This window comes from Loxodonta africana, chromosome 4 (assembly GCF_030014295.1).
Source record: "Loxodonta africana isolate mLoxAfr1 chromosome 4, mLoxAfr1.hap2, whole genome shotgun sequence".
In the NCBI taxonomy this organism is placed as follows: Eukaryota; Metazoa; Chordata; class Mammalia; order Proboscidea; family Elephantidae; genus Loxodonta; species Loxodonta africana.
The window spans coordinates 20,134,298-20,157,808 of record NC_087345.1 but is presented as its reverse complement, the minus strand read 5'-3'; the positions used below and the strand labels follow the sequence as shown (position 1 = coordinate 20,157,808).

At 44.9% G+C, this 23,511-nt stretch overlaps 1 protein-coding gene across 1 annotated transcript in view; it reads right to left on the bottom strand.

Moving 5' to 3' along the window:
* The window catches only part of LARGE1 (LARGE xylosyl- and glucuronyltransferase 1), a 693,833-nt gene extending 691,083 nt beyond the window's left edge, over window positions 1–2,750 (bottom strand). The window contains exon 1 of the mRNA XM_003405322.4: window positions 2,636–2,750. The gene's annotated coding sequence lies outside the window, so the exon portion shown is untranslated. The remainder of the gene's footprint in view (window positions 1–2,635) is intronic.
* Between the last annotated feature and the right edge of the window lie 20,761 nt (window positions 2,751–23,511).

Here is a 23,511-nt window from a genome sequence, read left to right as displayed (position 1 = left end):
GCTCACAGTTATTGTTATGCTTGAGCCTACTGTTACAGCCACTGTGTCGACCCATTTCGCTGAGGGTCCTCCTCTTTTCTGCCGACCCTGTATTTTACCAAGCATGATGTCCTTCTCCAGGGACCTACCCCTCCTGACAACGTGCCCAAAGGAGATGACAGGGAGGTATTTTAAGTTTGATGGGTCCACTCTATAGAGATGCTGTCAAGTAGCATGATCTTATGAAGACTAAAGGGGATTTGCAGTCCAAAAAAGCAGACTTTTCATTACAGACCCTTAGGGAATTTAAGATTAAACTGGTCTAATGTTCAAAAGATAGAATTTGCAGGAGGTGTCTCACCAACATTTACAGCCCTCATACGCTTTGAGATTGTGACTGAGCCTTTTCAGTCTCAAAAAACCCTTGCAGTTCCCTGGTTCAGGGCTGTCCAAATCTCAGTTTAGATGTGAGCAAACCATGGCTTCAGCACTGGGAATCCACTCACTAGTGAAACGCACATTGTGTGCCAGAAAGTTAGGTTCACGAGCCCTGAAAATAAAACACAACCTTCTGTAACGGTGGTCCTTGTGGTTTCTTCATCAATGGTGGAACAGAAAACTAGTCCCCCCTAGTGTCCTGCCACTGTAGGTGGCTGAATAGACACAAGACAGGTCAGACTGCCTTACATTACATACCAACTCTACAGCACAACTCAGGAACCCAGAACTAATGGACACCTTCACAACCTTCCTAAGACATGGAAGCACTTCTGAGACCTATGGATAAGATGGAAAAAAACCTTTCATTCCATTTCTAAGGCCCTTCCAGTTACTGTTTAAAAGCCAAAGGAATCAGCATCATCTCACACCAAAAAGTTAGCCCAGAGCCCAGCACACTTCATTAGTGAAGAGGGCCCACACTTGTTAGCTACTTCTCACTCTCCCTGATCCTATCTTTTTTTTAATAACCTACCTTACCAAAGGGGATTTGCTGCTTCTCCTCACCAGTCCTGAAAATCCACTAGGATCTAAATCTTGATGACCTTTGCCTCTCCTGGTTCAAGTTAGTTTTCTTCCTGGTATGGAATTAACAGGGCCAGGCTCGATAAATGTGTGTTCTCAAGCCAATTTTCACTAAGTAAAGTACTCTCGAAAAATAAAGGTGCACTAAGGTATGTGTGAAGCCTGAAAGCCCTGCTTTTATTTTCCCCCAGTGAGGACCTGGCATGCCGGTGAGTACTAATTCGTTCATGTCACCCATTTGTGAAAGGTGAGAAAGGAAACCACGGAAACCACCGCTTGAACCTTTCCTAATTTAGAACCCTCTCTTTTCTTAAGTCTTCTTTTCTTAAGTTTATCAAAGCTGACTACAGAGGTGGGAAGACAGGAGAGGAAGAGGAAAAATTTAACCTGAGGCGACTGCTTCCAAGGAGTGAATAAGCTCTTTAGATCTTCACCTGTGACAAAGACTGACCTCCCTCTGCATTTCCATGACTTGAACACTGCACCGCCCCCCCGCCCCCAGCCCCCCACCCCCCTACCCCCGTGAAAAAAAGCAGGAGCCTGAGATCTCTCTTGGGGCACTTACATAAGACACTGTAAAACTTCCTGTGACGTTCACCGAAAATGTAAGCTGCTATTTTGTTCCCTCAGGAGATCATTTTAATGGACTGAGTGACAAAATTCACGGATTCGGAATTCAGCAGAAACCTGCTCAACCGGGGACAGCAGCACAGGGACAAAAAAAAAAAAAATCCATCTCCATTAAACAGGGTCACCTGGGGGGATGGAGTCAATGTACGGGAGGCAATCTGTTCCCTCCAAAGTGACCCATTTAAAATCAGATTGTTCCGGGAGAAGCTTACAGGTTTAATAAATTTCAAACAGGCAAGGGCATGCTTGTAGAATCAAGGTTCCTTAAGAAGAAAACTTAAAAGAAGGTAATAAGGCAATAAGCAAAATGACTTGAGGACACTCAAACTTGGAAGTCAGTCACTCCACCCTTCAGAAGCGGTGACATTTACAGGACTGCCTGGCTCTCTGTCCACTGGTCACTCATCACAAGCAGCTTTGTCTAAATAGGGCTGACGCACTGGTTGGGTCTCTCCCCCAGCCCCCCCAATAGTTATCGCTGCCACCCAACCACTCTTTCCCATACAGGGTCTGACAAGCTGTGCCTGCTCAGCCTCTAATCGGCCTGAGCTCTCGGCAACAGGAAGCAAAGAAAAGTTCTTCACAAGATCACGCCAGAAAAGGCAAGTGGGTACAGCCAAAGAGGGACCAATCCAAGCACAGCAAGGTCCTCAAAGCACAGGTGCTCTAGGCTAACAAGCGGTGAAGACGCAAGGGGTAGGGAAGCACCACCTGCTCACGTTAACGAGGAACTCCTGGCTCGCGCCCTGTGGCCAGCCTGCGTGCCTAGGATCCGGACAGGGTCCTGGGACAGGTCCTAGGGACATCGGAGACTTGGGGGCTTTTACCTCCAGCCTCTCCGGGGATCCCAGCCCAGGCAATAGAGGGTGTACCCACCCCTCCCTTCCTCCCTCTCCTCCAGCACCCTGAGTTCGGGGATACCAGCCACAGGTTCGGAGAACTTGTCTGGCTCCGCTCACCAGGACGCCCCCGCGGCAGCTCTCTTGCACCCCAGGGCTCTTACCTTGATCGAGGCTGCTGCCAGGCTGAGGGAGACGCGGAAAAGCTGAGCGGCGCGGCGGCACGCCGCCTAAGAGTGACAGGGGGGTCCCGGCAGGCGCTGCCCTAGTTCGACCGGCGATGCCAAGCGCAGACTCGGGGCAGACCCCTGCTCCAAATGCCGCGAGGAGGGTCCGGACCTCCCAGGCTGAGCACTGTCCCTTCTTCCTCTCCCTCCGGAGCCGCCGCCTGGAGCTGCTCTCTGCCAGGAAGACTCTTCCAAGACGGGGACACCCCGCATGGGCAGGGGCCGGACTCTGCCGCGCTCCCACCTCAGGTTGGGTCCGGGGAGAGGACAGAGGGAAGACGCCGGCGGCCGCCGGGGCTGGCTCCACCTTCCGTGCCCTGGCCGCTTCGCCCCTTCAGGGCAGGGCCTGCCCGCGCCCGACCCGACAAGGCGAGAGCGGCCGCGCCCCCAGCCTCCGGCGCTGGGCTCCGGCGCGGCAGCGGGGCAGGGGCGGCCGGGCCGGGAGCCGAGCGCGGCGGCGGGGGGGCTGCAGCCGGCCGCGCGCCCCCTCCCCCAGGGCCTGCACCGCCCGCCCGCGGCTCCGCGGGAAGGAGGCGCCGGAGAGGGCCTCGCCCCGGCCTGGGGCGCGGGGCCGGGGCGCGGGGCCGGGGGAGGCGCCCCGGGAAGGTCACCGGAGCGGAGGCGCGGCGAGCGGGGCGCCGCGCGGTGGGTTCGGGGAGCCCAGGCGTCCGGCCCTGCGGCCGGGAGCGCTCGCCGGCCTCGGCCGCCGCCGCCGAGAGGCGCCGGCTTCCAGGAGCGCCCGCGCTTAGAGCTGGCCGGCCGCTGCAGCCGCCGCCGGCAGCCGGGCACTGCTGGCCGAAGCCGGCGAGACGTCCGCCGCGCGCGCCCGGCCGGGCGGGAGCCGGGGCTCAGAGGCGGGCGGGGGCTGGCGGGGGCGGGCGGGCGGACGGGCGCGGGGTCCGGGCTCCGGGCTGGCCCCGCCGCCGCCGCGTGCCCAGAGCGCCGGGCTCGCTCAGCAGCTGCAGTGACTGTGTGTCTGTGTCATGTCTGTGTAGCTGGGGGGGACCGCGAGCCGGGCCGGGCTCCGAGCGGGGCGGGGCCGGCGGCCTCCCGGGTGCCCGCCCCCTACCCCGTGACTCAGCGGCCGGCCAATGACGGGCGCCGCAGCCGCGCGGACCGGGAGGCCGTCCCGCCGAGGCTCCGCCCCCCCGCCGAGGCTCCGCCCCTCCACTTCTCCAGTTCGCTCGCACGGAGGCGGTAGCAACACCCGGAGCCGGGATCCGGGGCCGGGTCGGGACGAAAGGGTGCAAGCCGGGAGCTCCCCGCCCTGCTCCCCCACCCCGGCCGCTCCCGGCCGCCTTGGGCTTGGCGTGCCTCGCGGAAAGAGGGGGAAGGGAAGCGGGCCGGTCCGCAGCTGCCGCTGTGGAGGCGCGTGCGGGCTCGCGGGCCCGAGCCGCCTGCCCACTTCCCCTTCTACACAGCAGCCACCGTGGGAAGTAGGAAGTTTCCCCGCCTCCACCTCCTACTCGGGTGGCCGCCTCCTTTGGAGGTGGACTGGGTTCAGGGCAGCCTAAGGCTGCAAGGAGCCACGTTGAAGGGCTCCGACAGCAGCTTTTTGGTGTCCGTATCCAAAAATCCGGTCCAAGGCTCCGTATTCTTTCCGGGAAACTGCAGATTTGTGTCCACCCCCTTCCCTCCCACACACCTCGTGCACACACGGCACTCTTCGCTCCTCAGCCTGGTTTCATTCTTGCTTTCTCCTTCCTGGCCAATAATTCCGCGTCCAGCATCCGATTGAATGGACTTGCAGCCTCCCAGCCCTAAAGACTCAGATGGGGGTGCCGAGAGTCCCCACAAGCTACCAGGGGAGAGGGTGGGATTGGTTGGGACAAAGGGGGCGGGGGTGTGAGAGTGAATGGAAAGAGGAGGCCTCAAAAGAAAACCCAGAGGAGCGAGATGGCAGAAGCAGAGAGAGAAAAAGGACGCAGGGGGATGGACAATTCCGGCTTGGTACCGGAGCTCCCGGCGCGGAATCCAGCTCGCCGGGTTTTTCCTCAGCTCGGTCCCACTATTTGGGGTCCCCTTTCCCCCCGGGTTCCCACCTTTCTCTATCCCAGCGGGCCGCTGCGTCTCAGCCTTGCCTCCGAGCGTATCTCTCTTAGCTGCCAGACTCGGACGATGCTGCATCGGGAAGCCCACATTAGTTCTTGAAGAGAGCAAGGGGAAAGACGCAAAAGTGCAAGGGTGGGGAGTGCGTAAGAAAAGGACGCCTAGCCCGAGCCACCGGGCTGACCAACACCCCCGAGGTCAGGCTGGGAGCCCAAGGGGTCGGAGATCAGGCCCCTCGCTCCGCTGCGTACTCTGGCTCCAGCCTAGGTCGCCACGCTCTCGGCCTTGAGCTCGACCCTTCCCCGTCCCCTCTCTTCACTCCAGATTCTTTAATCCACGACCACCCCACCACCGCCGCCACTACCACCACCATCGGCTCTCCCCCAGCTCTGAAGCGCAGTTTACCTAATCTCAGTGGCCGACACAGCCGACGAGAATGCGAAAGGAAGGTAGCCGTTGCACAGCAGCGTCCCCGGCGAAGCTTCGGGATAAGTTAACTGCGAAGCTGGGGTCCTGCTGTCTTATGTCTGTGGGAATGAGTCTCACCGTGCAGGTTGCAGGGAGAGGAGATCGTATCTGTTTTTGATGCCATTACCGAGTCGGTGAAGAACATTATATGATAAAATATTATCTAATATCCTAGAGACCATTAAAGTGTCAAAGTTTAATGCCAAGCCTTTTAGCTCGAATGCGGCTCAGTTCTTCCTCTGACTTGCAGCTCTTTTCTGGAACGCACTGAAAACAAGGGGATCATTTTTATTTTTTGAGGGCCCAAGGTCCTTCCTTCCTACTGTCTTCCTCCCACCCCACCCCATCAGCCACCAGGGAACTGGGTAAAGTTAAAGCAAGAATTTGTGCTGTATTCTTATGCACCGCTTTGCTTCACTTCATTAGTGGTGTAAAATACATTGTTATATTACATTAGCGTACTAATAAGGGCAGCTTGACCGAGGAAGGAAAAGAGACCTGAAATTTACAAGCAAAGGAGAAACAATTGAAGAACATCAGAAACTAAAGGATATGGAACCCTTCCATTATACTCACTCAAGTGTAGCAATGCTCTAGATTGTATTTCAGGAAGAAGGATAAGGCCATCGTGTGGGAAAGAGCAATATTTACTCTGATCAGTTTGATGCACTGAAGACAAAATTTGTTATTGGGGGTTTCACAATATTTACTTGCATGGTCAATGACCACCTTAAATGTGCAAAAGCTTTGCTCTATCAATTCAACGTTACAGTTTGTTTTAAATCAGTGGCCTGTCTAATGCTCCAAATTACAGGAATGTTGTCAGAGAGAAAGATTTCACAAATTAAACCTTTCAATTGGTTAATATGTCAAACACCACCTAAGCCCCACAATTAAAGAATTCCGTTGGAAAACTGTAAAGCTCCTGAACTCCCAAATCCAAGCAGCAGCTTTAAGATAGTTGAATAACTCAAAAGATGCCTGACGAATCCCTGACCCGCCCCTTACACACACACACCCCAAAGGGATATATATTCGTACTTATGTATGGAAAACCCCAAATAGGGTGTACTTGCCTATGAATTATAGCCCTTTTACACAAATCCTTTAAATTATTTCAGCTCTGACATAATGTAGTAAGAGGAATGCAGGATAAAATATGTAAGGTGATAGATATATCTGTTCTTTCTAAGAACAGTTCTTTGCTAAGAACTGGGAAATGAAAAAATATTGGGCCCTCTAAACCAACCATTATCTATTTATCTCTGCACAGTTATTGTACCTGTCACCGAGGATATTCAGAAAAAAAAATTTTTTTTGAATATTCAGAAAGGCCTCTTTTTTTGAGGGTCAAGGAGACTTAATCCTAAGAAAACTGAGGTCTTAAAACAGCCACTAGGGGGCCCTAAAGGCATCTCAAAGAGGAAGCCTGAAAACAAGCTCTCACCTCAATTTTCTCCCAGGTCTCATTTTCTGTGTCCGTGTACCTGATGGCACTGGAATCTAAAGACAAAGTAAGAACACGGTGCAAAGTTTACAGGCAAATCGGGCTTTATGTTTTCAAAGACTAGAGTCCAATTTCGACTCTAAGTCAAGGATTTAGTTGTCTGACACTTGTCACCTCCAAAAAAGGTACAATACGAAAGGAATATTGCACTCTTTGTAATGAAGGCAGCCTGATACTCTTACCATCTTAAAGCAATCCAGTTATTTTACTATTCCAAACAGAACTTGCTTTCTAAGATTTGGGGGTTGTTTTCTGAATGTTTTGCACGTTCTTCAAGTGCTGGATAGCAAGACAATGAATCTTCACAGGGGTGATATTAAAAATATTTAACAACTTAGGTAGTGCAAAGATTGGTGATTCGAACCCACCCAGAAGTACCAAGAAAGAAAAGGCCTGGCGATCTGCTTCTGTTAAGATTACAGCCAAGAAAACCCTGTGGAGCCGTTCTACTCTGTAACACATGGGGTCGCTATGAGTCACGATCGAATCCATGGCAACTAACAACAACAACATACAGCAGACAGAGCACCCGCCCACCAATTTATGGGATGTCAAGCCAGCCATAGGGGTCCTATCACTAACAAAAAGTCCCAGAGGCTCTTGCTAGGTAAGGTGTTAATTCTTTAGTGCCAGCAGCAGTTACTTACCAGCCAGTTTGGAAGAAATTTAATATTTAACAAGTGATCTTTGTCAAAACAAAGATCCTACATAAAGTCACCCTACATTGTTTCCAGGATTCAGTATCTAGCAATCAAGTTTTCAAGGCCTCCCAGTCCTTATATTCTTTCCCCACATCTTATCAGTAAGGTTAAGATGTCCTTTGTAAGGGTCAGGAATCAGACAGTACCAGGTTACACAGGTATACAAAAACCCAAAACCCATTGCCACCGAGTCAATTCCGGCTCATAGCAACCCTATAGGACAGAGTGGAACTACCCCAGAGGGTTTCCAAGGAGCACCTGTTGGATTTGAACTGCTGACCTTTTGGTTAGCAGTCGTAGCACTTAACCATTATACCACACAGGTATAGAGAATCTTCATTATCCTTCAACCAATGCTGGAGAAATCTCTGCAAAAGATGTCCTATCCGGACACATTTCAAGTGGAAATTTAGGCTCCAGGCATGGAACGTTCCTCTGCTAATTCTGGCCAATATTCAAAAGACCATCTGAACAAAACAAAATGCCTCCACCAGGGCTAAGCAGAGAAGAAGCCACTTGCTAGCTGAAGAATGAAAGAAGGTTGCAAAAGCCGCCAAATTAACACTAATGGGAAGTGTGATTTGAACATAATTTAACTAAGAACAAAGCAAGTCTAGAATTGAGACATGAGACAGGAATGGGGATAAAGTCTTTCTCAGTGGAATGAAAAATATTTTATGTTCACATCATGTTCATTAAGCAGGGAAGAGACAGGTATTCTTAAAATAGCATTATTAACTTCCGGAAGACTTGCCACTGCAAACCTCCCAAAATAGAGCCAGCTAATTAGAACAAATCTGGCTGTAGATGGAAGATCCCATTGTCTTTGGGAGAGAGGGTTTATTTATTCACTGACTGCAAAAGTCCATCAGAGTGAAACATTGTCAGGTATAAGGCTCTCTGAGCACCTTATGAAAAAATGTTTAACTGGGGAGCCACAGGCCCTCTGGAGACAGAAAAGCAAAAAAAAAAAATGCTTATAAATGAACTCAGGAGGTCAGCATAAAGGGCAGAATGAGTTTATGATTCCTCATGACGGAAATGGGACTTCAAGCTGGTAGGCCTCAAGACCTTCAATACAAAAATGAAAGAAAGTCCTGAAATAAAAGATAATCATGTCTACCTTTTAGAGCCTTTAAGGGAGAAACCCTATTTAAATAGCAGTTAGAGTTATGAGGATGTATTATGTCAGTTCCTGGTCCCCCCTCCCCACCCCACCCCATCTAAAGGAACAGTAAAACAGGGTATCTCAAAGCTTAATGTACATACAGATCCCCTGGGAATTTTATTAAAATGTAGATTCTTATTCAGTAAGAATTCAATATTGATTCTTATTTGATAGGAAACCCTGGTGGCATAGTGGTTAAGTGCTACAGCTGCTAACCTAAAGGTCGGCAGTTCAAATCCACCAAGTGCTCCTTGGAAACTCTATGGGGCAGTTTTACTCTGTCCTTTAGGGTCGCTATGAGTCGGAATTGACTCGACAGCAGCGGGTTTTTTGGGTTTTTATTCAGTAAGTCTGGGGTAGGGCCTGACATTCTGATTTTCTAACAAATTTCTGTCAATGAACCACACCTTGAGTAGCAAGGCCGTAGAGGACATACAACCAGAATGCTCCTTAGAAGCCAGGATGGCAAGATTTCAGCTTGCTTACCTTGAACACATCGTCAGGAAAGACCAATCACTAGAAAAAGACCTCATGTTTGGTAAACTAGAAGAGGGTCAGCGAAATCAAGAGAAATCTTCCATGAGATGGATTGACACAATAGCCACAATAGATTCAGTCATCCCAATGATTAGGAAGACATCACAGGACTAGGCAACGTTTCATTCTGTTATCGTGGGTCCCCACGAGTTGGAAACTACTTGGTGGCAGCTAACAACAACAACAGAGAACATTTATTAGTAGCCTACCCAACATCTTTTCCTATTCCTAAAAGTATTGTGTTACTTAAGGTTACCCCAAAAGTAAACCCTAAGACAAGAATTTGGGAGCAGGAAGCTTTTTTGGGAAGTGATTCCAGGAAGCACAGTGAGGATAGGAGGAAATGAAATAGGAAGGGGAGGAAGGCAAATAAGGGGGTTACTCTGTGTGCCACTGGTGGAGTTTTGTTGAGGATTCTCTGAGAAACTGTACAGAACAGCACTGTTCGAAATAACTTTCTGTGTGATGGCAATATTCTATACCTGCATTGTCCAGTAGGATAGCCACTAGCCACAAAGATGTATCCTTGAAACGAAGCTAGCATGATTGAGGAATTGAATTTAAAAAATAATTTAAATTTAAAGAACCACGTGGCTAGTGACTATTAGGTTGAACAGCAAGAGTACAGAACAAAACTTAGTATAGTCCCACTTAGAGTCAAGAAACCTGGAATATTTATAAACCAACTACTTTCAATCACTGAAGGTTGCTTCCGAAGATTTTTCAATTCCTGGCCCTTCCACCATGCTCTCATAGCATGCTCTCAGGGCATACCCTCAGCAGAGAGATACAGGTACTTGAAGAAGGAAACCTTCAGTGTACGGAAACTGTTGGTCAAAGGTAGAGGTGTCCTACAGGGTGTCCCTAGGGGATATGAGCAAGGCACAGGAAGCATTTGCTAAAAAAGTCCAGGTTTTATTTTGAAACTGATCTACTCCCAGTTCCAAGAGCAGACCCTGAATAGCATAAGCCGATCACGCCATCCATATCCCTGACCACCGTTATTAGTTCAAGGCTCAGTAGATAACCTAGGATGATCCAATCAAAATGAATCTTAAGACACTTACTTCGGATGCTGGGACTACTAAAAGTTTTCTTTCACAGTCTCAAAGTGAAGTATACAGATACAAGCCTAGAACTGCTGCAGTCACATTGCTACCAAAAAGTCTAAAACTGACACTGAGGATGGCAGAGCACAGAGAGAAAATACAACCTATATCAGTTAGGGAAACCCTGGTGGCGTAGTGGTTAAGTGCTACAGCTGCTAACCAAAGGGTCGGCAGTTCAAATCTGCCAGGCGCTCCTTGGAAATTCTATGGGGCAGTTCTAATCTGTCCTATAGGGTCGCTATGAGTTGGAATTGACTCGACAGCACTGGGTTTGGGTTTGGTTTTATATCAGCTAGGAATGCTAAGAGGTACAAGTAAAAGAATACCTAGCTAATAGGACCTTAAATAATAATAATCTCATATAGTGATAAATCATATGGTAGGCAAGTCCTTGTTTGGTATAGCAGCTGAATGATTTCATCAAGGACCCAAGCTGTTTCTAAATCTTTCATTCTGCCACCCTCACCATATTGGTTTTTCATGTCACCTCATGTCTACAATATAGCCATTGCAGGTCTGCACATAATGTTTTCAAACCTAGGATCTAAAGCAGAAAGGACAAAGCAGGCAAAAGGGGCCTTTTCTTGTATTAGTGCACTTCCCCTTTTGATTGACTTAAGCCTGCCAAGATTTGCCTTCTGAAGATAGAGCATTGTTGAGTTTTGTTAGCAAAGAAGGAGAGGAAGTGATTTCTGGGTACCAACAGTGCCTCCTTTAGGATCCTTGATGGCACCATTAAGTCACTGAATGAAGCTTGTGCTAACTCTGAGCTCCCCATTAATATGAGTCAATAAATCCGCTTATTGTATAAATAAGTTTTAGTGGGGTCTTCTCTTGCTGGATCGATATAATGGCTATAACCATGGGCTCAATCACAGCAATGATTGTGAGGATGGTGCAGACTGGTTAATGCTTCATTCTTTTATACATAAGTTCACAATGAGTTGTAGCCAACTCGATGGTACCTAACAACAGTAAAAACCTCTTACTTGCAACCCAAAGTATCCTAACCAATGTAGATAATAAATGCCTAATGCCGGAAGACTCAGACTTAACATTTCTCATCCTCCTTATTACTGGAGGAAACCCTGGTGGCATAGTGGTTAAGAGCTACGGCTGCTAACCAAAAGATCAGCAGGTCGACTCCACCAGGTGCTCCTTGGAAACTCTGTGGGGCAGTTCTAGTCTGTCTTGTAGGGTCGCTATGAGTCTTAATCGACTTGACGGCAGTGGGTTTGGTTTGGTTTTGGTTATTACTGGAAGCAATGATAGCCCATCCTGGAAGGATATGAGGAAATTTCTCTCCTTTAGAAAGCGAAATTTAGTGTGGAAATCATCTGCTATTTTACTCTTGGTATGAACAGAGACCTGAATGGACCATGAGCATCAAGCTGCACTTCCCACATACCACCTAACACTCATCACATGTGGCTGGCCCGCCCAACTAATCCTTTTCCCAGAGCCTATTTGTCATTCCATTCTTCTGCTGAGTCTAGAGTCAAGTCCTGAGACCCAGCCTGCTTGCTTTTTTAACTATCGTTACCTCTTTTTTTTTTTTTACCTCTACGCCATGGTTTCTGCCTATATTTCCATCCTGAGAGTTGGAGCCTGCTTCCGGAATCCTTGCATTAACCTTGGCAGATCTACATTCTGGCAAGGACATGGCCTAAGAACTGCTGATCACTCAAAGTTCCTGTAATGAATCACGTTGTTCCACCATGGCAACTGAACCTTTGACTTTTATTTTTGTACATTTGGATAGGTGTTTTTGCTGTGTTCACAGAAGTAGGGGATTTGTATTGATGACACAACAACAACCATGCGAAAGGGGCAAATCCTTACACTTCAGTTAAACACCCAAACCCCAACCTCAGACTGGTATTGCTCTGATGGAAGATTAGGGCATGCCTCAAAGCCAGAGAGGAGCTATATCTGACAGAGCTTTACCTAGCCCTGCCAGGAAGTCAGGGACTTCTCATCTTAAACAATCTTTAAAAAACAAAAAAATTGTCCTCTTAAGGAGATAAAAAAGGTAACCCGAGTGTTTAGAATCATATGGCCCAATGAAGCAATGACTTGTTGAGTAGTTACTATATACAGGTTTCTCTGCTCTGCATTCTGTGGGTAAGGGGGAGTGGTTGCTGTTGTTAGTCGCCATGCAGTCAGTTCCGACTCATGGGAACCGCATGTGTACAGAACAGAACTTCTCCCTAGGGTTTTCAAGGCTATGACCTTTGAGAAGGAGTTCTCCAGGCCTGTCTTCGGAGGCAGCTCTAGGTGGGTTCGAACCACCAATCTCTCAACTAGTAGTCAAGTGTTTACTGTTTGCGCCACTCAGGGTCTTCTTGGGGGTAAGCAGTAGAGTGGACCAAAAGAAATACAGAAGGGGTTCATGTGTTTGAGCACCCCCAAATCCAATTCAGGAAATAAAGCATTTACTTGGAAGGGTTAAATGATTTTGCAACAGTAGGTAAATACAAAGAATTGTTACTGAGTTTTCTTGGAAGATGCAGTATGGACAACCAGTGCTATCAGTCTGGATGAAAGAGACCACCGGGGTCTACTAGTCTTTGGATGGCTTCTACAGAGAAAAGATTCTTGTACTTTGAAGATTTGGCAAGACCTGGTCAGATTTAAAGGGATGGAGTTTATAGCATTGAGAAATAGTAAAGGCGTTTAGCAGAGGTGTGAAAGCAGAGTACTTATTTAAGGGATCAGAGACTGAAAATTTTGGATCTAGAATTACTTGACAAATATTCACTGAATCCCTATTGTGTGTCAGTCACTGTGCTGACCATTGAGGATTTTAATAAAAATAAAGACAGGTCTTGTTCTTTTAGTGGCTCACAGTCAAGTGGATAGGAAGAGAGAAAAACATAACAAGGTGATGGGTTAAATGCTTAACTTTCAATTGACTTCATCTACCATATTCCCTTAGTCACAATCCCTGTCTATCCTACCCATAAAGTATCATTCAAATCCATCCCCTCTGCTTCATCCAAACTGTAACCACCTTAGCTCACACCCTTCTCTCTCACCTGGAATATTGCAAAACCAACCTACCTATTTCAGCCTTCTAATACTAGCTTTCCCCTATTCTTAAATGCTAACCAAATTACCTCTGTAAAGAAAATCTGGGTTTATTTCTTATTACCTTTTTTTTTTTTTTTCTGTTTATATCTGTTTTACTGGCCTAGGTGCTTTCCAAGAATATCTATAATTCTAGTTTGATTTCCCTAGGAATGTTGGGACTGGGATAAGTAGTCCCAGACTGGGGTTGGGGAGTCTCCAAGAGCAAAGATAGAATTTCTCCATAGGCTTCAGAGAGAAAAGCCAAAAGAAAACCCAAAACCCAGAACTTCATATGAAAGCTTCAAAACAAGTACCATTCCTGAAGTGTCAAGCAGGATTGAATAGAGATGAAGAGCCCAAGGAGAATACCAAAGATTTGAATAATGATTTACCATGGATTTGCAATCTGCTGGGCACTGTACAAAATACTGCCCATGCATTTATGCATTTAATCAATGCCAAACCCTGGAGTAGATAACTATTCTCATCATCATGGCCATTTTACAGATGAAATAACTAGGACATAAAGAAGAAAGGTAACTTCCCAAAGGCTACACAGTTAGTACCCAATAGGACTGGAATTCAAACACAGGCAATTTATCTCTATGTGCTTTTAACCACAATGCCATATTGCCTTTGTAAAGTGTGAGCACTAGAACAAATTAAGAAGATCATAACAAAGGGTAAGAGATGAAATTGGAGGTACTTCTCCAAGGCTCCAGAAAAAAGCTGCATGGGTTTTGTTTTTGTTTTTGTTTTTAAGAGCACAGGCATACACAAATTTTATTGCTTTATTATTAGTATTATTATAATTTCTACATGTATAATTCAGCGACATTGAATACATTCTTCAAGTTGTGCAACCATTATCGCTATCCTTTCCTGAATTATTTCACCACAATTAACATAAACTCCATGCCTCCTAAACAAAAATTCCCTCTTCCTCATTTCTTCTCCCCACCCACCACTAATAACCATTGGCTTTCATATATTTGCTTTTTTCATATAAGTGGGATCAAACAATGTTTGTCCTTTAGTGACAATTATTTTGCTCAGCATAATGTTTTCAAGGTTCATTCATATTATAGCATGTATCAGGACTTCATTTCTCTTGATGGCTAAGTAATCTCTTTATGGCTAAGTAATCTGTTTATGGCTAAGTAATGTTTCATTATATATATATATCATATTTTGTTTATCCATTCATCTGTTATTGGACATTTCCATTGTTTTCACCTTTTTGGCTATTGTGAAAAGTGCTGCAGTGAACATTGGTGTACAGGTTTCTGTTTGCATTCCTGCTTTCACTTCTGGGTATATACCTAGGATTGAAATTTCTGGGTCATATGGTAGTTCTACTTTGGTCATGCTATCAGGAGGGATCAGTCCCTGGAGAAGGACATCATGCTTGGTAAAGCAGTAGGTCAGTGAAAAAGAGGAAGACCCTCAAGGAGATTGATTGATACAGTGGCTGCAACAATGGGCTCAAGCATAACGATGACTGCAAGGATGGCCCAGGACCAGGCACTGTTTTGTTCTGTTGTATATGGGGTCACTATGAGTCAGAACTGACTCAATGGCACCTAACAACAACAATATGGTAGTTCTATGTTGAACTTTTTGAGGAGCCACGGAACTGTTTTCTACAATGACTGTACTGCAAGGGATTTTTAAAGGTTATTCACAACCTTGACAAATGGATTTCATCTATCTGCAGCATCTACTACAGGTACCATTCACCATCTCATTACTTTTAACCCCTAGTCCTTTCCATATGCTTTCTGAGAAGACTAACCTGACCATCCTCCACATCACCAATTCAAATTTCCATTTTTCCAATTCTACTCTTTACTGCTTCATTGTAGATTTTAATTTTTCTCTTTCTAGTTCAGTTTTCATTCTCCTTACAATCTTTATTTATACCACCTGTCTCCCTTGTAATTTCATTCTCTTTGTCTTAACATTTTGTCCTTTCTGTTCCAGTTTTATGGATGTCAAGCAGATTCTAAAATATTGCTTTATTTCCTATAGTAAATCATTTTGAGAGAAGTCTTCTTTAAGTCTTTAGGATGTTCTCTCTGCCTTATTCTGCACTTTTTAAAATTGATTTCATATGCCTGTTGTTTCTTGCTCATTTGTTCTCAAATAAGAATAAATCCACCTAGACCCAGCATTTACCAATATGCTAGGTTGATGGCTTTCCCTTAGCTCAATCCTCAGAGTGGTAGTTTTGAACCATTTTTTAGGTCTACACCTGGAGAGAAGTTTGATAGGCACAAACAGCTCCTGGCCCAATGCCCCATTCCCTACTAGATTTGTATCATGTGTGGCTTTGCCGAATTGAGAGAGAATCTTCTCTTTCCCTGCTACCTGACTCTCTGATACTCTGAATGGGTGGATACTCCTCTCACTGCCCCTCCCTGTATTACTTTACCTGGGAGACTGCACCTTGCAGATTGTGATGGAACCAGGACCAATGCCCCTCTGCCTAATTTCTGCTCAACTTTTCTCTGGGAGTTTCAGCACCTAAAAGATGTAGCCAAGAGACACCACCTGGGGCTAGAGGGTGGCAGGTGAGTTTCTGGTTAGTTGAGACCTAGAGTTCCTACACAGAGAGCAGGTGTGGGAGTCATGATGAAGGTCTGTTGTTGTTGTCAGGTGCTGTGGAGTCAGTTCCGAGTCATAGTGACCCCAGAACAAAACACTGTCTGCTCCTGCACCATCCTCACAATTGTCATGCTTGAGCCCATTGTTGCAGCCACTATGTCAATCCATCTTGTTGAGGGTCTTCCTCTTTTTCATTGACCCTCTACTTAACCAAGCATGATGCCCTTCACCAAGGATTTTACTCTTCTGATAACATGTCCAAAGTATGTGAGATGTAGTCTCGCCAGTCCTGCTTCTAAGGAGCTTTCTGGCTGTATTTCATCCAAGACAGATTTGTTCATTCTTTTGGCAGTCCACGGTATATTCAATATTCTTCACTAACACCATAATTCAAAGGCGTCGATTCTTCTTCAGTCTTCCTTATTCATTGTCCAGCTTTTGCATGCACGTTAGGCAATTGAAAATAGCATGGCTTGGGTGAGGCATATCTGAGTTCTGCAAGGTGACATCTTTGCTTTTTAACACTTTAAAGAGGTCTTTTGCAGCAGATTTGCTCAATGCAATGCGTCGTTTGATTTCTTGACTGCTGCTTCCGTGGGTGTTGATTGTGGATCCAAGTAAAATGAAATTTTTGACAACTTCAGTCTTTTCTCCATTTATCATGTTGTTGCTTATTGGTCCAGTTGTGAGGATTTTTGGTTTTTTTAATGTTGAGATGTAATCCGTATTGAAAGCTATGGTCTTTAATCTTCATTAGTAAGTGCTTCAAGTCCTCTTCACTTTCAGCAAGCAAGGTTGTGTCATCTGCATAACACAGGTTGTTAATGAATCTTCCTCCAATCCTGATGCCCCATTTTTCTTTTTATAGTCCAGCTTCTCAGATTATTTCCTCAGCATTCAGCTTGAATAGGTATGGTGAAAGGACATAATCCTGACACATACCTTTCCTGACTTTAAACCACGCAGTATCCTGTTGCTCTGTTCGAAGGACTGCCTCTTGATCTGTGTACAGGTTCCTCATGAGCACAGTTAAATTTTCTGGAATTCCCATTCTTTGAAATGTTATCCATAATTTGTTATGATCCACACAGTTGAATGCCTTTGCATAGTCAAAAAAAAAAAGACACAGGTAAACATCTTTCTGGTATTCTCTGCTTTCAGCCAGGATCCACCTGACATCAGCAAGATATCCCTGGTTCCATGTCCTCTTCTGAATCCAGCTTGAATTTCTGGCAGTTCCTTGTCAATGTACTGCTGCAGCTACTTTTGAATGATCTTCAGCAAAATTTTACTTGCATGTAATATTAATAATATTGTTCAGTAATTTTCACATTCGGTTGAATGACCTTTCTTTGGAATAGGCATAAATATGGATCTCTTCCAGTCGGTTGGCCAGGTAGCTGTCTTACAAATTTCTTGGTGTAGATGAGTGGGCACTTCCAGGGCTGCATCCGTTTGTTGAAACATCTCAATTGGTATTCCATCAATCCCTGGAGCTTTGTTTTTTTGCCAATGTCTCCAATGTAGCTTGGACCTATCCTTCAGTACCATTGGTTCTTGATCATATGCTACCTCCTGAAATGGTTGAATGTCAACCAATTCTTTTTGGTATAGTGACTCTGTGTGCTCCTTCCACCTGTTTTCTCTATAGAATCCTTCAGTATTGCACCTTGAGGCTTGAATTTTTTCTTCAGTTCTTTCAGCTTGAGAAATGCTGAGCGTGTTCTTCCCTTTTGGTTTTCTATCTCCAGGTCTTTGCACATGTCATTATGTTACTTTACTTTGTCTTCTCGAGCCACCCTTTAAAATCTTCTGTTCAATTCTTTTGCTTATTTCTTCTACTCACTTTAGCTACTTGACGTTCAAGAGCAAGTTTCAGTGTCTCTTCTGACATCCATTTTGTTTTTTTTTTTCTTTCTTGTATTTTTAATGACCTCTTGCTTTCTTCTAGTATGTTGTCCTTAATGTCATTCCACAACTCATCTGGTCTTTGGTCATTAGTGTTCAATGTGTCACATCTATTCTTGAGATGGTCTCTAAAGTCAGGTTGAATATGCTCAAGGTTGTACTTTGGCACTTGTGGACTTGTTCTAATTTTCTTCAGGTTGAACTTGAACTTTCATACAAACAACTGATGGTCCGTTCCTCAGTCGGTCCTTAGCCTTGCTCTTATTGATAACATTGAGTTTTTCCATTGTCTTTTTCACAGATGTGGTCAACTTGATTCCTGTGTATTCCATCTGGTGAGGTCCATGTGTATAGTCACTGTTTCTGCTGTTGATAAAAGGTATTTACAGTGAAGAAGTCATTGGTCTTGTAAAATTCTGCTATGCAATCTCTGGCATCATTTCTATCATCAAGGTCACGTTTTCCAACTACCGATCCTTCTTTGTTTCCAACTTACGCATTCCAATCACCAGTAATTATCAATGCATCCTGATTGCATGTTCAATCAATTTCAGACTGCAAAAGTTAGTAAAAAATCTTCAATTTTTTCATCTTTGGCCTTAGTGGTTAGTGTGTAAATTTGAATAATAGGCGAATTAACTGGTCTTCCTTGTAGGCATATGGATATTATCCTATCACTGACAGCATTGTACTTCAGGATAGACACTGAAATTTTTTTTTGATGAGGAATGCAATGCCATTCCTCTTCAAGTTGTTATTTCTGGCATAGTAGATCATATGATTACCCTATTCAAAATAGCCATTGCCAGTCCATTTCAGCTCACTAATGCCTAGGATGAAGGTCTATTTATGACTTTTCTGTGATTACATGGATATTTTAGTAGTCAATTGTGGATGACTGTGTGTGATTGGCCAAAACTAAGGCACCTGCTGCCTCTGCTGGCCTAATAGAGGTGGCCCATGACTGTGGGCCTCTCCATCCCCACCCACCAGCTGTGTAGTTGGTGGAAATGATAGCTTATCTGACAGATCCGCTTTGCCATCTTATGGTGTTATAAAGCTTCTTTTTCTGGGATTAAATGGATATTTTTGTAAGCAATTTTGAAAGGTTATGTGTGATTGGCTAAAGCTATTTCATGCTCCTGAGGGTGAGGGTCTCAGTTTGTTCTTGTGCCATGGTTATATGGGGCCTTTGTTTATGAGTATCACCTTTGGAAGAATTTGCTTGGTGCTATAATTTTGGTGGGAAGTTCACACTCTAACTTCCCAGCAGAAGCAGGCTGGGGTTAAAATAGAGTGTGGACTATAAGAAACTACTTTTTCTCTTTGGATACTTGTCCACTTCAACAGAGCATAAGACAACATACTTGGAATAGAGAAACCACCAAAGCCAGTCAGATTAGCCTAAGCAACTTGCTGCCTCCCACTGGGACCAACATCGTAATGAGTTAACTCTTTCCTGCTTAACCTATGTGAAGCCCATACTGAAAGCTGGTGAAAAAGGAGACTTTAGAGTTTATTCTAACATTCATTTATTCAACCAGGATTTATTGAGGGCTTACCATTCTAGCCTGGTGCTAAGTTCTCGGTATACAATAGAGAACAGAGCAGATGTGTTTTTTCTCTCCTGTTTCTTCTCTCATCTGAGTGGTGTCTTTATAAAAGGGGAGAGGAGATGCAGAGAGGCAGACAGAGAAAAAACAGCCATGTGAAAATGCATTTACATGCCAAGGAGTGCCTGGAGTCACCAGAAGCTGAAATGGAGAAGGAAGGATCTTTGTAGCCTCCAGAACTATGAATGAATAAATTTCTGTGGTTTAAAGTACCACTTTGTGGCACTTTGTTATGGCCATAAGAAACTAATACACCAAGGAAGAGACAATTAAGCTGAGACAGGGAGTAGGAGTTACTCAGGCAATGAGTGAGGACAAAGGGTATTCCAGGTAGAGGGAACAGCATGTGCAAAGCAATGAGAAAAGAGAAACTGGTAGGTGTGAGGGACTGAAAGGCCAGTGTCCCTGGAGTTTAGTGAGTGGGAGGGAGAGTCTTAAAGAGAAGGATAAGACATGAACAGCTATTGAAGTACTTAGGGGAATCAACAGAGATGAATGAATGGATTGCCAAGTAGCAGTGTGGTCCCATTGAACTTGGCATGAATTAATACTGATCTGAGTCAGTTCAGTTTGGGGGCCTTCTCCAACAATATTCTGTCACTCTTTTTGTTTTTTAGTTTTCCCTCTGTTAAGGAGATTCTAGAAACCTAAACTTCAACTTTGTGATGGTCTGGTTCCCCTACCTCTGCATTTTTCTTATATGAACTGGGGGTCCTACTTAACCATCTCATGTAGCCTAGTCTTAAATCTTATCCTGGGAACATCCTGTCCTAAGCAGCAAGGTTATTTGAAAACTGTCATTTTTTCTTTGACTCACAATTGAGTTGCTTTGTGATGTTCTCTCTTACCCCATCACCTTCCATCTCTCTCCAGTGAGAATGGGATGGTACTTCAGGATAGTGACTCTGCTGGGACCACCCCCAATCAGTTGTTTGGCTCTGAGATTCCAATTTTGCAAACTCATGACCCATTCCAGCTTACTTTTAGAATAAAAGCCATGATCCTATTTTATAAACCACTGGCCCAGTTTTGTCTAAAATGTTTACCTGGACCACTTGTTCTGAAAGCCCCAGCTGCTAGGCCAATATCACCAACATATGACATCTTTAGTCCTTTCAAAAAAATATCTGGAGGTGTTTCTTAGAGTCAACCTAATCTTCTCCACTTGTACTTGAAGCTAATTTCCTATTGCTTAGACCTTGGTAGAAACCAGACAATTTGGTCACAACCTTCCCTGTGGAGGTAATACCCAAATTACAAAAAATAATTAAATCACCCTGTTCAGCCTTTCTTTTGGAAGACTAATTTAAATCCCTTAACCTTTTTTTTTTTTTAGGTCACATATTTAGACCTTATACTCTTAAAGGGCTTTCAAGGGCAAGTCTTATTATTTAGTAGGGTAAAAGCTTTCCAAAAACAATAAGAGCAGCAAGGACAACAATGCCTTGCAACTTTATGGCACTTAACTTTTTTTTTCGAAGTGCTTTTTTTGCACATACATTATCGTATTTTGTCTACCTAATGACTCTGAAAAGTAGGGAGGGTAGATGTTATTATCTCCCAGGGGGAAAAAGAAAACCAAAAGACTAAAAACCTCAGTCATGATTCATTCTGGTTTAGGATCAAGCTAGGCCAAGATGAGGTACTCTCTCCCTCAGAATCCTTAGCTGATTCGTTCCCCTGTGGAATGCCTTCACTTTTTATTAAAGGTCACCCAAGATAATAATAGCCAACCTTTGTTGAACATCTAGTATATGTCAGACACTGAGCTCTCTATGTGCCTTGGATGCTTTATATCTTCAACCCCCATGACCAAGGGGATGGTTCTATTATTATCCTTGTTGTTCAGATGAATAAGATGAAGCTCAGAGAGGTTAATGGACTTGCCTAAGACTTCACAGCTCAAATGGCCGAGGTGGGATTCAAAGTCAAGTTTGTATGACTTCAGACCCTGTGTTCTTAGGTGTGATGTTATACTGACTCTAAAACCAGCAGAAAGAATCCCACCTCCGTGTTCGCTGTGAAACTCTTAGTGAGGGCATTGCCTATCACCCCACTACATATCCCCCATATAATGCCCTTTTTAGAAACTTCCCTCAAAATTTACTATTGGGGAAAAATGTGCTTTCTCTGAAGGGAAGAGATGGTTGTTGCTGCTGTCAAATTTTTTATTTTGTTTTATGCTGTGTTTTTACTTAGTGTTAATGCAAATGTATAGCATCACCAAAAATAACAAAAAGTTAGGAATTAGAAAGACCAGGCGTTTCACGCACAGCCACCACCCATCTGTCAGTGGAGGTTTGCATATTGCTGTAATACTAAACAGGTTTTACGAGAGCTTCCAGACTAAGACGGACCAGGAGGAAAGGCCTGGTGATCTACTTCAAAAAAACCTGTCAGTGAAAACCCTATGGACCACAATGGTCCAATCTGCAACCGATAATGGGGATGGTACAGGACCACGTAGAGTTTTGTTCTGTTGTGCACGGGATCACCGTGAGCTGGGGCCACCATGAGTTGGGGGCCAACAGGATGGCAGCTAACTACAAACAGTGGAAGGCTTGCTGGGAATCAGAACTTGATGGGGTCAGCTGGAGTTCTACCAGCTGCTTGCTGTGTGATCTCAAACAGCCACTTTATCTCTTTGTGACTTAATTTTTTTCATTGTAAAATAAGGAGGCCAACAACAAATTTAGGGATTCTTATGAGCGTTAGAGGAGTCCCTGTTTAAGCTTGAGTGCTAATTGGAAGGTTGGCAGTTCAAGCTTATCTAGCAGCTCTGCATAAGAGAAGTCTGGTGCTCTGCTTCCGTTAAGATTACAGCCAAAAAAACCCCTATGGAGCAGTTCCTCTGTGTAACACATGGGGTCTCCGTGAGCCGGAATCAACTCAATGGCAACGGGTTTGGTTTTGTGCATGTTAAAGATAATGTATGTACGAATAGTTTTGTAGTATTAATATGTCTTTTTTTTTTTTTTTTTTGGCTACCTGGCTTCTGAAACCTCATTCTGTTTGGGGGGAAGTGTTCATTATTCTTTGGAGGCAGGGCCCCAACTTCCAATGTGGAAACCTAAGAGGGATACATCAACAGCCGGGGCTCTTGATTGTGATCGACACAAACTGGATGACTAAGCAGAAGAGGGCTAATTTACAGAATCACTGGGAGGGCTGAAGAAAGCAGCTCAGGAGGATAGGAACAGGCGATGATGGTTAATGTTATGTGTCAACTTGGCTAGGCCATGAGTCTCAGTTGTCTGGCAGATATTATGTAATCACCTTCCATTTTGTGATCTGATGCGAGCAGCCAATAAGGGAAAAGTGGAGTTTTCTGGAGGGTATTGTATACGTCCAGTACATAAACATATGTGCTGGCAAAGCTCACTCCCTCTCTCAATCCTGCTCTCTTCTTGTTGTTTGACCTCTGACTTATGGGACATAAACCTGCAGAAGTCTCTGGCCTGTGGCCTGACCTGCAGATTTTGGATTTGCCCATCCATGCAATCCTACCAGCCAGCAAAGGCCTCCAGCATGTCTCTGACCTGCAGATTTTGGAATCATCAGCCCCTGCGACAACGTGAACTAGTAGAGGTCTTCTGCCTCTCGGCTGACCCATGGATTTGGGACTTGCTAGCCTCCACAATTGTGTTAGCTATTTCCCTGAAGTAAATTTATCTCTCTATGTATTAATATCCACCATTTGTCTGTCAGTTTATCGTACTGTGGTGGCTTGTGAGTTGCTGTGATGCTGGAAGCTATACCACAGGTATTTCAAATACCAGCAGGGTCACCCTTGATAGATAGGCTTCGATGGAGCTTCCAGACTAACAGAGACTGGAAAAATGGCCTGGCAATCTACTTCTGAAAAAATTGGACAATAAAAATCTTATGGATAGCAGGCAGAATACTGCTGTTGTTAGGTGCCGTCCAGTCGGTTCCAACTCATAGCGACACTATGTACTACAGAACAAAACACTCCCCCGTCCAGCACCATGCTCATGATCATTGTTGTGCTTGAGCCCATTATTGCAGCCACTGTGTCAATACCTCTCATTGAAGGTATTCCTTTTTTCCACT